At 37.1% G+C, this 12,890-nt stretch overlaps 1 protein-coding gene across 4 annotated transcripts in view; it reads left to right on the top strand.

The window, feature by feature from the left end:
- Positions 1-12,890, top strand: part of SMPD3 (sphingomyelin phosphodiesterase 3) — a 97,583-nt gene that overhangs the window by 45,869 nt on the left and 38,824 nt on the right. The window contains exon 1 of one of the 4 annotated variants that reach the window (XM_088062329.1): positions 9,515-9,601. The exons of the other annotated variants lie outside the window; for them this stretch is intronic. The gene's annotated coding sequence lies outside the window, so the exon portion shown is untranslated. Of the gene's footprint in view, positions 1-9,514; positions 9,602-12,890 lie in introns of those variants that run through there. 4 annotated transcript variants of the gene reach the window in all.

Below are 12,890 nucleotides of genomic sequence, written 5' to 3'. Positions count from 1 at the left end.
GAGAAAGGACCTGCATGTGTTTCCATAATATTATGCAGATCAGCTGCCATTACAGTAGCATTTATTTTAATAGGAGGAGGTTTTCCTGCTGCGAGGGGAGCAGGCAGTTGTTTAGTTCCTTCTTGAGTGCAATTCTTTTTCCTTAGTGTCTCTTGAAAGAGATATCCTTTTTTCTGTATCTGTGAGACAATGAACAGGTGTATGTATACTTAATGTATTTGGAGCTTCTTAATCCACAGGGGCATGTACTATATTGAATTAATCTCCAGAAGGGTTACACAAGGGAAATTGCTCTTCCCTGGCCCTTTCTTCTTCTCTGTACACATAAGAGAGAGATATTCCTACTGAGGATTAAGTATTTTTTATTCTTTGCATGTTATCTATGATTACTTCAAATTATTTTTCGTTGCTTTTAGGAAAGTTTTGTATCATAAAATAAAAATAATTTAATACTATGAAGAAGTGTGAGCTGGCAGTGTTAAACATACACCACAGTGAAATCACCAATTCTTTCCTACAGCTTTTACATGAATGATGATAAAATAGCTTAACAGTTATGCTTATCAATATTAATGTATGCAAATACATCCAGAATGTTGGTGTAGACCTACATAATCATCAGTTCATATAGAAGAAGTCTTGGGTGAGTAAAGTCAAGAGTGTGGTAAGCATGGTGCAGAGTAAGTTCCCTCTTGAGGACAAATTTTCCAGTGCTCCCGATTGGTTTTTGACAGGTGCCCCAGCTCCTGCCTGTGACAAAGTCCTCTAGCTCTTATTTAGATATAGTTTAGGTAAAACTTTCTTAATTTGATTAGAAATTTTGCCTAGTAGAGATTGAAAGATTTGTTTCTATGTGTTGTGTTTAATTTATATAGTACTCATACTTACTCAATTTACAATACTAACAAATTATCTAGACTTCAAAAATGCCTTTTTAAACATACTAATATACAACTGAAACAGTGGGAAGGAAAGTTATTAAATAACTTTGTTGATGGAAACAGAAATTTTAATTAAAATAATTAGGGTTATCTCATGCTTCCATAAAGCCAGTGCACAATATAGGAAGTACAGAACACTAGATACTACATTCCAGAATGTTAAGATGTAGAAATTAAAAAATAAAGCAGAATAAATAACAAAAATGCAAAAAAAAACTTAAAAAGAAAATCCCTGTGTATTTCTCCGGTGTTTGTGGAGCTCTGATTTTTTTTCTTAATGCAAAATGTTTCTGTCAAGGTAGGTTCTTTCCAAACCCTTGCAAAGAAATAGATTCAGATTCTGTTTCATTGCTCATGCACTGTGTAACTTCAATACTAGTAGGGTTTTTTTGACTGTTACCATCTACATCTGGTTTTAAAACTGTCTTGTTGGAGAAAAAAAAACTGTGGTTAGCATTTCCAGTGCAAGCACAGAAAACAAAAAATCTAACAAACATTGCACACTACTGAACATTTTTAAAAATGCTTAAGAACATTTAACACAGAATTACTAAGTGATACTGTAACAGCATTTTTCCTATGAAAGACAGGTAGCAATACCCTGCTGGTTAAATAAGCAGTATTACTGCTTTATTAGTTATGGGAGATTCATTATTTTTGCATTATTTTTATGAATGTAATATTGCTTGCTTCTCTTTTCTTGTTTCTCTTTGTTTCATGTTGCTTTGCTATTTGCATGCAAAGGGTTATCTCCTGTTAAGTTCCCGTCTTTTGCCTGCAGGAGACAATGAGCAGATTTCAAGAATCCCTTTGACATCATTTAGTAGATTTTACTGAGCGCTAATGGTGCTGTAAATTTTATTTTCAGTATCTCAGGGTGTGATACTAAATACGAGCTGAAGAGTTTCAGCATACCCAGACTGAACAAACCTTCTCTGGTTAAAAATGAAAAACAAACCCAGAATTGACTGAGGAGCACCTTGGAGCAGACAGAGCCCTCTCCCTAGGCGATACCGAAGCTGGGATAAGTAGACTCTAACATTTATGTTTTACCTCAGTAAGAATTTGGAAGAATTAATTTATTTTAATTCCTTCTTCTATTTACTATATTCCCATATGCAATTAGATAAAATTAATTTTGAAAGAGTCCTTCTGGATCTCTGCATTAGCACAATGGTCTCTGCTCTTTTGGAAGCTGAACTGTCAGCTGGTTGCCTTTGCTGAGAAGATGTGAATGAGAGTTCAGTTACCAGGGGCATTATAAATCAAGGGATGATGCAATTCTGCCTCAAGAGTCTGATCTTTCTGGGAATGCATTTCTAAGAAGGCCACAAAAATTTTAGACTGAAAGGTGGAGACTGCCCTACAGGAGACAAAGTCCAACTGAAGGAATATGAGAGATAGTTGTAGCTCTTACACAGCAGCCGGTAGCTCTCTGCGTGAATCTGATCTTTCCCTTAGTCCCTAGGTCATTGCAAATGATGCTCTTCTGTTTCTAATGACAATTCACTGGAGGATTCATGTGGGTCTTTACAATCAATAATAGGAATATGCTGAATGCTTAAAAATGTTTTCTGGGGTATGTGTATTTATTTGCTTTGTCAGAATTTGTTTTTGGGGGTAGGAGTGGGAAGGGGAAATTAATGCAAAATAAAGTAGGTAACAGTGTATGTCTTTAATGTGAAATAATTATGGCCGCTGTATGAGCCTTCTCTATGATACCAGTATAGCATCTGTCTTCCCTGTATTCTGCATTTGCACTGACATAATGATTCTGAACTTAGGATCAATAAGCTGAGAAAATTAGTCATTATATATGAGTATTGTGTTTTTTCCCAGGGAATTTAATCAGTAACACCATACACAATTAATTTGAACAAATCTAAGCAGGGTACAATGGGATCAGGAGCAAGAATATATTCTGAACCATCAGGCAATACCTACAATAACTGTTCAGATTAAAATTAGAATTTGAATTAAAATTCAAGTGATACCCATTTGCCTTTAACGAATTTCTTGGAAATAATCACTGCTGAAGTACATATTAAGCCCTTTCATTAACTCTAAAAGAATGCCTCTAAGTGTTGCTCCTTGGCTGAGATGTTAATATGCTAGTCATGCTGATGACCTGTTCACAAAAGCTGAATTACCAGCTGCATTTGCATTGATCTACAGATAAGGAGTGCTATTTCAGAACTGTGGTGTTCTCCAGCTACAACTGTATGCAATTATTTGAGTGATAATACAACAAACATTAATTATGTTGATGAAAATACATCCATTTTAATATGATGAGTATGAAATACATTATTTTATATACATGATGGGAAATCTTATACAACGAATAATAATTTTTCCATCAAAGGGACCAAAATAGGCAGTTACTGCACTCATAAAAGGTTATAGTGAAGGGATGAGACACAGGGCAAGAAATTGAGTGATCTCAGTAGGGAGAGTTGCTTGAGTAGCAATGCCCAGCTGATTGTTGCCTCAGAAAATGAAATTGCCTGCTTTCAGAGGACAGCTTCTCTTCTGATATGCTGACTGTCTGAGCTCCACAGCTCATGGGGTCCTGATCAGGGAGGTGCCTTCCTTACAAACCGTGCCTAAACCCGAGGTCTATCACAGCACAGAACTCAGGCAGGACTGGGAAAGGGAGCACTACTTCACTCTGCTTTGTTGTTTCTGGATCACTGTGGGCTTCCTTCTGTGTGAATGGCAAGGTATTTTGTTATTGATTAGCTTTTTCTTGTGTAGTTACACCTAACCTGTTCCTGTTGGGGGAATTTCCATAAAGTAATAATAATTCAGTTATACTCCCCAAATACGAAAAATATAAAAAAATTCAAAGGATTTTTTAAAAGTAAAAAGGATGTGGTCACAGCCCATAAGGAAAAAGAAATGGGGACAAATATTTTCAATACCCAGTAAATCACTAAAAACTAGGGCCAATAGGTCTGTATCATAAAGCAACACAGTTGAGTCACACATCCTGTGTCATGATTACTTTTAGTATTTGATAGTAAAGTTTCCTAGATTATCCATTTATAAATAAGATTTTTTTTTCATTGAATTACAGTGTAAAGTCTGTCCTTGCCTCACCATATGAAACTGAAATGAAGTAGTTAACCCTCATCAGCTTTCAGCCTCCTTGTATGAGGCACAGTGTCAAATAATCCTCAACTGTTCCTCATTCACTATTACTCAAGTCTTTTACTCTGAGATTTATCTTAAAATATAGCACTGGTACTGATGAGTATTAATCTGCTTTTTCAAATCTGTTTCAAAACATATCCCAAGATTACAAAAGAAGGTTGTCTTCTGAGCCCCTGTGGGGAGGTTGCTTAGAAGGTCCATGCATGGGTATAAAAAAGAAAAAATTTAGAAAAATTTAAAATTACTTTTACAAAATTCCCCTCAGAAAGCCAATAAACCTTTGGGTTATTTCAACTTCTCAAGTATTATACTAAGCACAATACAGCAGAGAAATGGTTTGGGTTGAGCTCTGTTCTGTAAAATAATTGGTGTCTGTGTGGCCTGGAGTATTTTGGAGTTTGAGTTCCTGATCTTTGCTCCTCTACCGAGCCAAGTTTTCCTTTGAACTACTTCTTTCACATGGCTGTTGCCACAAATAGATAGTATGAGTTTTTTCGGAGATTGACACTGATTGTAGCTGATTTTGGCATTCTTGAAAAGCCACAGCTACAATCTGAGAAAGGGTTAGGCCTGGCTGAATTGCTTGTTGCAAATCTGTTGTGTGGATTTGTGGGTATGAGCCATTGTAGGTGGACTTGGTGAAGAACTTTCAAAATAGGCTCCTAACTTAACATACACTGGGAGCTGTGAAGTATTTTACATAAAAAGTCATGTATAAATACGTGTTACATAACCACAGCAAGCAGCTGTAGTGGAGCTGGAGAATGCAAACAGCTTCCGAGAGACCAGGACAGGCAGCAGCCCACAGCCTGCCTGGAGAGATCAGTGTTAATTACAAAAGCAGTTGTTTCCTCAAAACTTGTTTGTCACAGTTCTTGCAATTGAAAAGAGGGATGAATGTGATAAAACAAAGCAGCTATTCGGTTTCCAAGAAATACTCACAAACATGGAATTAGTGCTTCTATTTGTTGTTGTTCTGCTTTGTTTGTTTTCAGATAATGCTGCAGCACAGAAAATACTGGGTTATAGAAAATGGAAAATGGCTTAGGATTTTATTTTATGTAGAAAATGGAAAATTATTTAAACCTGCATTTAAGTTACAGTTGACTTCAAAGAACACCTCTGATTCTGGAGGAGTGGGTTTGGAACTGAAGTGAATTTGCTTTGAATTTGCTTAGCTTCTATTCATGCCTTCCTTTCTTCTGTTGGTTGCTTATAATTTCATTGATGTATCTACCAGTGGTATATATAAAAACATGGCATGCTAATGACATAATTAATATGCCAAGCAGCATGTGAAAGCACCTTGACAGGTTTGTGATTTACCAATACTGGTTTTACAAGATTAGGCTGGAGCTCTACAGCTGCCTTACGTGAGTTGTTTACTCAGTCTCTCATAATTCCTAAAATCAAGTTGTTATCAGCTGAATGAGCAGCAAAGTGCTACCATCTTCAGTGCTTACCAGTTGGGCTTCTTTGCCTTAGTGAGTTAGTCATAATTTTCAATTAGTTTAAGGATAATAAATTCAGAGAAAAAATTTGATCTCAGCTACAAAATTACTTGTTTAAATGCTTTAGAGAGTTTGAGATACAAAGGAAAAAATATTCATATATAAGAAAAAAACCCCAACAAACCCAAAACACAAACTTTTTAAAATTTAGTAGAAGAGTTTTTCGTCTTTGGAAGGTTGAAATGGCTGGATGTTCCATGTAAGGGCCTTACAGCTTTTGGCCAGTAGTACAGTCCATCACAACAGATCAATAATCCTTTTAAGCAGAGTGAACACTGGAAGCAGCTGGTAGCACCTGTGCTCAGTGTTCTGTGCCAGTGCAGTGATCTCAGCCCAGCCTGATAACACTCACTACAAAATGCAGCAGCAATATTTAGAGACTTTGTGGTTGTTTTGGCTGTAGGGCTCGAGGGTGAATGAATGTGGCTTGTAAGTGAAAGCCTTCTGTTCCCTGGGAGAAGGTGATTCATTTTAGAGTAACTGTGTGGAGTGTGGATTGTGCTGTTGCCCAGGTGTCTCTGTGACAGCATTCTGCTGCTCAGAGCTAAGGCAGTTATGTCCCCTGATCAGATTGCAAGTTGTTGACCTTTTGGTGTTCGCAGTTTAATTGCATAGACATAAGTGATTTCTTGTCACCTGTAGCCAAGGCACAGTGGAATTGGAAGTTCTGCTGTGTTTGCTGTACAATATAGTTTTATGTCACACAAGGCCTCAGGTCTCTTCATTTAGCAGCTTAACACCTGTCAAATTCATAGAACAAAGTCAGAATAAAAATTAATGTTCTCTTTTGTGAATTCCCTTCACTAAAGGTAATCCAAAGGCTTTATTTCTTCACTTTTGCTGATGCATTTACTGCACATAACAATAATTATCTGAGATAAAAATCTGCTGTACTTTGACTCCCAGTGATAGTGAAGCTCATTACACCCCCATTATAATTATTATCCTCTTTATGTATACCTCGTTAAACACTTCAAAAGCTGGCATCCAGGAGATGCTGTTTTAAGAAACTATTTAAGTTATCAGGATGAATTATGTAAGATGCTAACAGTACGTTCCTTCTACATCACTTCAAATCTTACAAAATTTGGGGTGCATTATAATCAAAATTATACAAATAATATTATTCTGTCTAACAGTTCTCTGACACTTTCCCAGTATCTAGTTTGCTTCATTAATGCAAATTTATCTCTGGGAGCAGTTCTACTGAAGGCAATATAGGAGTAAAAGCCATGGCTAATAAACAAAGGGTATCTCTGCCTTCAATGCTCAAGTAAATGTATGTCCTGAAAAGTGTAGCACAGGCTAGGGGCAGCCAGCAGAAATAGAAATGCAATAGCCAACAAGGATAATTAACACAAAAAAACAAACATTTGTGTTTTATCAGAGAAGCCATACCATTCAAGACATGAACTCTTGGCTCTTGGTATGTGACAACTTCAGCTGTGTAGTGGGGATCAGTTAACCCAAAGCCACAGAGATTTCCAGTATCAGAAATGTTGCTTTTCACAATTTCCACCTTTTTCCTTGGCATTTCTTTGGCAACTGTTCTGTTACGTGCACGAGATAATGCAAACTCAGAATGAAATATTATTTTCATTTCAGTGCTGAAGAGCTGTACTTCCAAGAACACAGCATTCAATATATGAAAGCCTGCTTTTCTATTAAAGGCAATTGAATTTTTAGAAATGTATTTCTGCTCTGCAAAATGACTCTTAAAAATTGAATTCTGAAGTGAATCATAGGGCAAAATGAGTTTATTTAATAGCAGGACAAGACTATGCTGGTTTGGAATATGTAGCAAAAGTCTCTACAGTTTAGGCATTGCTATTGACAGTTCTGTGTGGGTGCTGTACTGTTTAGCAGTTGCACAAACCTGGTAATTTACACAGATATTTTACATGTGTGAGGATGCTCTTTGAAAATAATGGACTGCACAGTTAGTCCAAAGAATGAAGCAAACTTGACAAAAATGTCAATGCAGGTCTTGTAAAACCAGACTCCTAATTACCCTGCTGTGGTGGAATTGGTTGTGCAGAGTTTACTAAAAACAGCCTTTTAAAAAATGGTTTGTTGCTTGTACTGTGAATATGCATCAGAGGGATGGTTAAAAAAAAAGGTGATTTTTTTGTTTTTCTGACCATATTTAGACCAAATTTTAATGCACTTCATTTTTTCCCTCCCTGGAAGAGCAGTATATATCCATAGTATTTTTTGCTGAACTTTTGTAACAGTGAAGCTTACCTGAGTAAAAGCAGCAATAACATCTAAAATGCTTGCTTTGCATCCTAAAGCTAATACTGAAATCAAGTTGTTTATACTGGAGGTAGGCCCAGGTCTATTTGGAGTCATCATTTCTGATTCTCTACGCTTTTGTTATTTGGACTGAGATCTTATTTAACTTGTCTTATATTCTAGTGTATGAAAATATCATGCATGGAATGCCATGCATGAAAATCTAATCTGGAAATACCACGCATTTGTGCACACAGCTTCTGGTTATTTATTAAGGAACAGCTGTTTCAATTAAACATTTTACTTTTGGTCACCACAAAAAAACTAGTAATAGGTTGACTCAGAAGACATTTTTAAAAGCATATTAAATATTTAAACATTTTTTTTTCTGCTGATGGCTAAGAGAAGCATCTAGTGTACTTCATTTGTTGGTGATCACATAAGAACACTGCAGAGAGTCTTTTTAGATGTAAGCAAACACTGTCCCTCTTGCTCTGTCTGGATGTGGGAAACTTCCTGATTTCATTCTAGTTTCAAGAGTAAATAAAAAATGAGGTGTAAAATGAAATATCTGTAGATTGCCCTAATCTTTACAAATGTATTTAATAACAGAAAAAACTACAAACATTTGCTGTATTTTAAAGGAAATAAAAGTCCACAGAATATTGAGGTGAACTCTATATCCATATATGCATACCCCACTAAAGTAGTTGCTCATTTCCACTCATTCCTTGATTTTATTGTTTTAGTTTTTGTCTGTTACTGGGTTATGCTACTCTCTTGATTTAGAAGTGGTAGAATGTTGGGTATTTAGCACAGCTTCTCTTGTTTCTTTTCTAAGTATGGACCACTTTGATTACCAGTAATACAATTCTGATATGTCAGGTGTGTTATGGATTAAACATATATTTTGCATACTACAAAAAAATGAGATTACCCTTTATTCTTGTTTTTCCACAGTGTTACAAAAGCTTCAGGCTCAGAAATAAGATCCCCCTCTCCCTATCCCACCTCAAATTTGCGTTCACTTTTTTCTACCAAGTCCTTTCCCAACTCATGCACAAACCTGGAGCCTGAAATGTTGAAAGTGTTGAGGCATGAGCCAGGATTTCTTCTGCCAGCAGAAAATATGGGAGACTCTTGGGCAGTTCAGTGTAGAATGCCAGAAACCTGGTTCTTATCAGGCAATGTCAGACGACTTCAAAGGCTGCTTTGTGACTGAACATTGCTTCCTGTGCTGTAACACATCCAGAACAGACTGAGCATATTCTCAGTTTGTCAGGATGTCTTGGAAGGTGAAGAGGAAGGATCAGCATTTTCTGTGAAATTCAATGGTTAATAAAAAGTGAAGGAAGTTTTAGGATAAGTGGGAAACATATTGCAGTCCTTCTGTTTTGCATTCTTGTGAAAGTCAAAAAGATTTTTTTCAAGAATGCCATTTTGGTGGCAAACACATTTCAAAAACACATTGCAGGGTTGTGGTGTTCCACCCTGAAAGAAAGCACCCAAGATTTGTATATGCCCGTGGTTGAAAAGGAACCACAAATGTCAGAGGCTTTTAAAAAGACAGTTTTATTGGTAAATTATACACTTGGCATGGAAATTGGTATGTTAGTCCCTTATCTTCTCGTGTAAACACAGTGGTGGATTTTGAATAAAGGGTAGAGTGAAAGAGAGAGGGACAGACAGAAAGATCACCAGTGCTGGCTCCAGCATTGATCCAGCACACTGGGATGTGCGTACCGGGGCTTTGTGGAGGTAGGTTTTTACAGATAAGTTTTCCCCACCCTGGAGGTTACTTTCTCGCTTTTATGCAAGCTGTTGCAATGTGCGGTTCTTTCCTATTGGCATGTCTGGAAAAGGGTCAGAGCCCTTTGGGGGTCGGGGTGGTCTTGTTTTCTCCCTACTGAGCCAGCCTTTGGTCCATGTCTGCTTCTTGACCTCCCATGGCTGTGCTATGCTCTGCTTATTCCCAGGACCCAGAAAAAGGACATTTGTCCCAGAAAAGCACTGCCCTACCTCCCTTGTGGCCCCTTCTCCAGCCCCATCCTATTGTTTCTCACAGCATGTCCTTGCCAGTGATCTTTGTTGGCTCCGTGGCTGTCTGGCCATCGGTGTTTGAGACCTGCAATCAGCCCCTTGTCCCCGGGTGTCTGCAGGGGTGTCTGTACCAATGTGTAGCAGCAGAACGTGCTGTGAGTCAGTAGATTCCTGACATGGGTCTCTTTAGGTATCCCTGCTCTCCCAGAACTGCCCAGCCTAACAAGGAGGAGCGTGTTCTGTGGAGTAGCCAGCCAAATTTCATAGTTAGAACAAGCCATGAGGCTCCCTAGAATAAACCTGCACAACATCTTCTCTCTGCTTTCTTAGGGTGGTTTTAAGACAAGTCACCACACAGATTTTGTGGTTTTAAATAATTCATTCTTGAGTATTTGAGAGATTAGTTACTTTGTAATATCTGAGCTAAATTTAGCTATGCTTTATGTAAAGACAGCAACAAGTGTTCTTTTAGAGTGCTAAGTGATTGGATGGGATAATTTAAAAAATCATGCATTACTTTCTGTCTTCTTTTATGTCTTACTCTGTAAGAAGAAAATATGAGAGGATTGGTACACTTTAGTCTATCAGTGTATTACATTAATTAACAAATAAGTAAATATAATATTTTTGCTTGAACTTGCTATCACATTTGAAAAGTTTTAAGTGTCAAGTGCTCTGGGTTGGTTTTACTGGTTGGTGTTTTGGTTTTTTTAAAATAATTTTAATAGATGTATGTCTGGCTGTATGAAAACATGCAACAAAAGTACTCAGCCTATCTTGGAGCAATTTGATCGTAAAAAGCTTGAGTTTGAATTCTTTCATTTTTGTCAGAGTGGCTTGACATAGTAGCAAGTTTGGGGGATGGACTTGGTATTTATGTGTTGAGTTTTGAGCAATGCTGGTGTTTTTATGATTACCACCATACAATTGCATCCCTGGGTCTGGGGAAATACACCTTTTTCAGAAAAGCTGGAAACTGTGGAGTCTAGTCTTGGGGTTTCCATGAAAACTTATCCAAATTACAAAGGCTCTGCTTTTCCAATTTTCTGTAAGTGGAACATGAATAAATGTATTTTAATTTTCTTTATAAGGGTAGCTGTGTTTTAATTCAGTGGCATTTTATTTTAATTTCCTTTCTAAAGTATTTTGAGAATTGTAGGTAAGCATTTTCTATAGAGGAACAGATTTATTGGCAGGAATTTGTCTTGGATGTACTGTAGGTTAAGTTAACTTTTCTTTGGCACTTTTAAGAACAATTTCAACAGTATAAAAATATCCACTCTGTGGAAAAATGATTACTTTATACTTCTATTGAGCTGTCTTGGAGTAACCAGAAGCCTGGAGGCTCAAAGTGCTGCTTGAGAAAGTACAGCTTTTCATTTTACAGGGAGTCTGTGCCCCCTGACAATTTATGGGCAAGGCATGGCTGTGTTCAGACCTCTGTAGGATTTAGATGGTGAAAGATGAGTAGGGAAAATTTTATCTCCACTTCTGACTTGTGCACCTAAAGCCAATATTGTTCCATCTCACTGAGTTTTGTTAAACAAACCATCTACAAGGATCAGATTTATTTAGCTATTATTGAATTACTCCAGCTCCTGTAAAATATGAGGCCAAAGCACACTAAAAGGTGATTTTGTAAATAGAGCCCATTCTGTTTCTATTCTATAAACAGTGTTTAGTGTCACAGATTCATACTTTTGTAGGCTGCAGATGTCTCATTACTGAAGTTCACCAAATAAGGTCTCAAAACAGAGAGTGTTTAGCTTTCCAGGTGCTCAGTGACATCACCAAGTGGTCAGATGAACTTTTTTTTGTCTAAATCTTTCCTGATAGCAAAACTTTTCTGAAAACTTAGAGCTCTCTGTATTTGCAGTTATTTTCATCCATCAATATGCTATTGATTCTACTTCATATCAGTTCCCAAGGCCATAAATAGGGATTGATAATTTGGAAGTATGTGATTGTCCCCTCTACAAGAAGAGACAGTTCTGATGATTAGGATTTTTTTGGTATGAATTCTGAAGTAGTTACTTTAACAAATTTATGTTTTAAAGTAATGTCCTTGCAGATCAGAACTGACATTTGTTGTTACTTAGTTTGCATAACGATGATATTTTTAGAGGCCTTTATGGCACTGTCCCCTCTAAAATACAACAGAAACTGTCAGTCTGCTTTTATTTCCACTGAAATAAAAATAATTGAAGAAAGTTTATGGAGACCAGATTTTCAGATGAGTCTTCATGCCCTCCAGTGAAGTAGAACTAAATGCCCTTGTAAAAAGTTCCCACATGGCTTGTATTTGATTAATTAGCTGATGTTCACAGGCTGGTACTGGTGCACTCACAGGCAGTAACAGAATGCACAAAGCTTTGGAGGTGTATTTTAGAATTTGGTGCTGGATTGGTGAAGTTCTCTGGGTTTGGGACAGGCCTCCAGGGAGCAATTAATACAGCTGGTGTGTAAACACAGCATTCATTGTTGGGAGTGCAGTTTGTATGTGTGAAGTAAAGAAAAACCTCTCCTAGGCTTGAGAGCTGTGATATGTCCCTTCTGCAGTTATGACTCTGGATGTAAGTTTTGAGCAAGTATAATCTGTTGTGTCAGGGTAGACTCAGTGTTGCTTGCAGGAATATGAAAGCTGATTGTTTTCTGCAATAATGCATTCATCCATTTTGAAAGAAAAAAGGGACAAAGTGGACACAGTTTTAATGCTTTTCAATGAATTATAATTGTTTAGATCTTTTTTTCACCTGTGTTTCCACACATTAACATAATTGAATTTATATTTTATTAAGTTTAAAGTATAACCGAACTTAGGTAGCAGAAGGTGTGTGGGTCTGGGTTTTGGCCTAGGAATGTGATCTGGTACTACCAAAATCAAGTGATTTGCTTTTGGAAGTGAGAATCAGTTGCCATGGCCCATGTAACTATAAAGCTCAGAGCAAGTTTTACAGTGTGATCACAAACAAATTTTCAGCACTTTGAGAGAAAAGTTCCCATTTGG

This window comes from Pseudopodoces humilis, chromosome 14, assembly GCF_049639895.1.
Source record: "Pseudopodoces humilis isolate 2021_Gansu_Grassland_sample_001 chromosome 14, ASM4963989v1, whole genome shotgun sequence".
NCBI classification, from domain to species: Eukaryota; Metazoa; Chordata; class Aves; order Passeriformes; family Paridae; genus Pseudopodoces; species Pseudopodoces humilis.
Note: the sequence above shows the minus strand (reverse complement) of the source record. Positions and strands in the feature narration are given on the sequence as shown.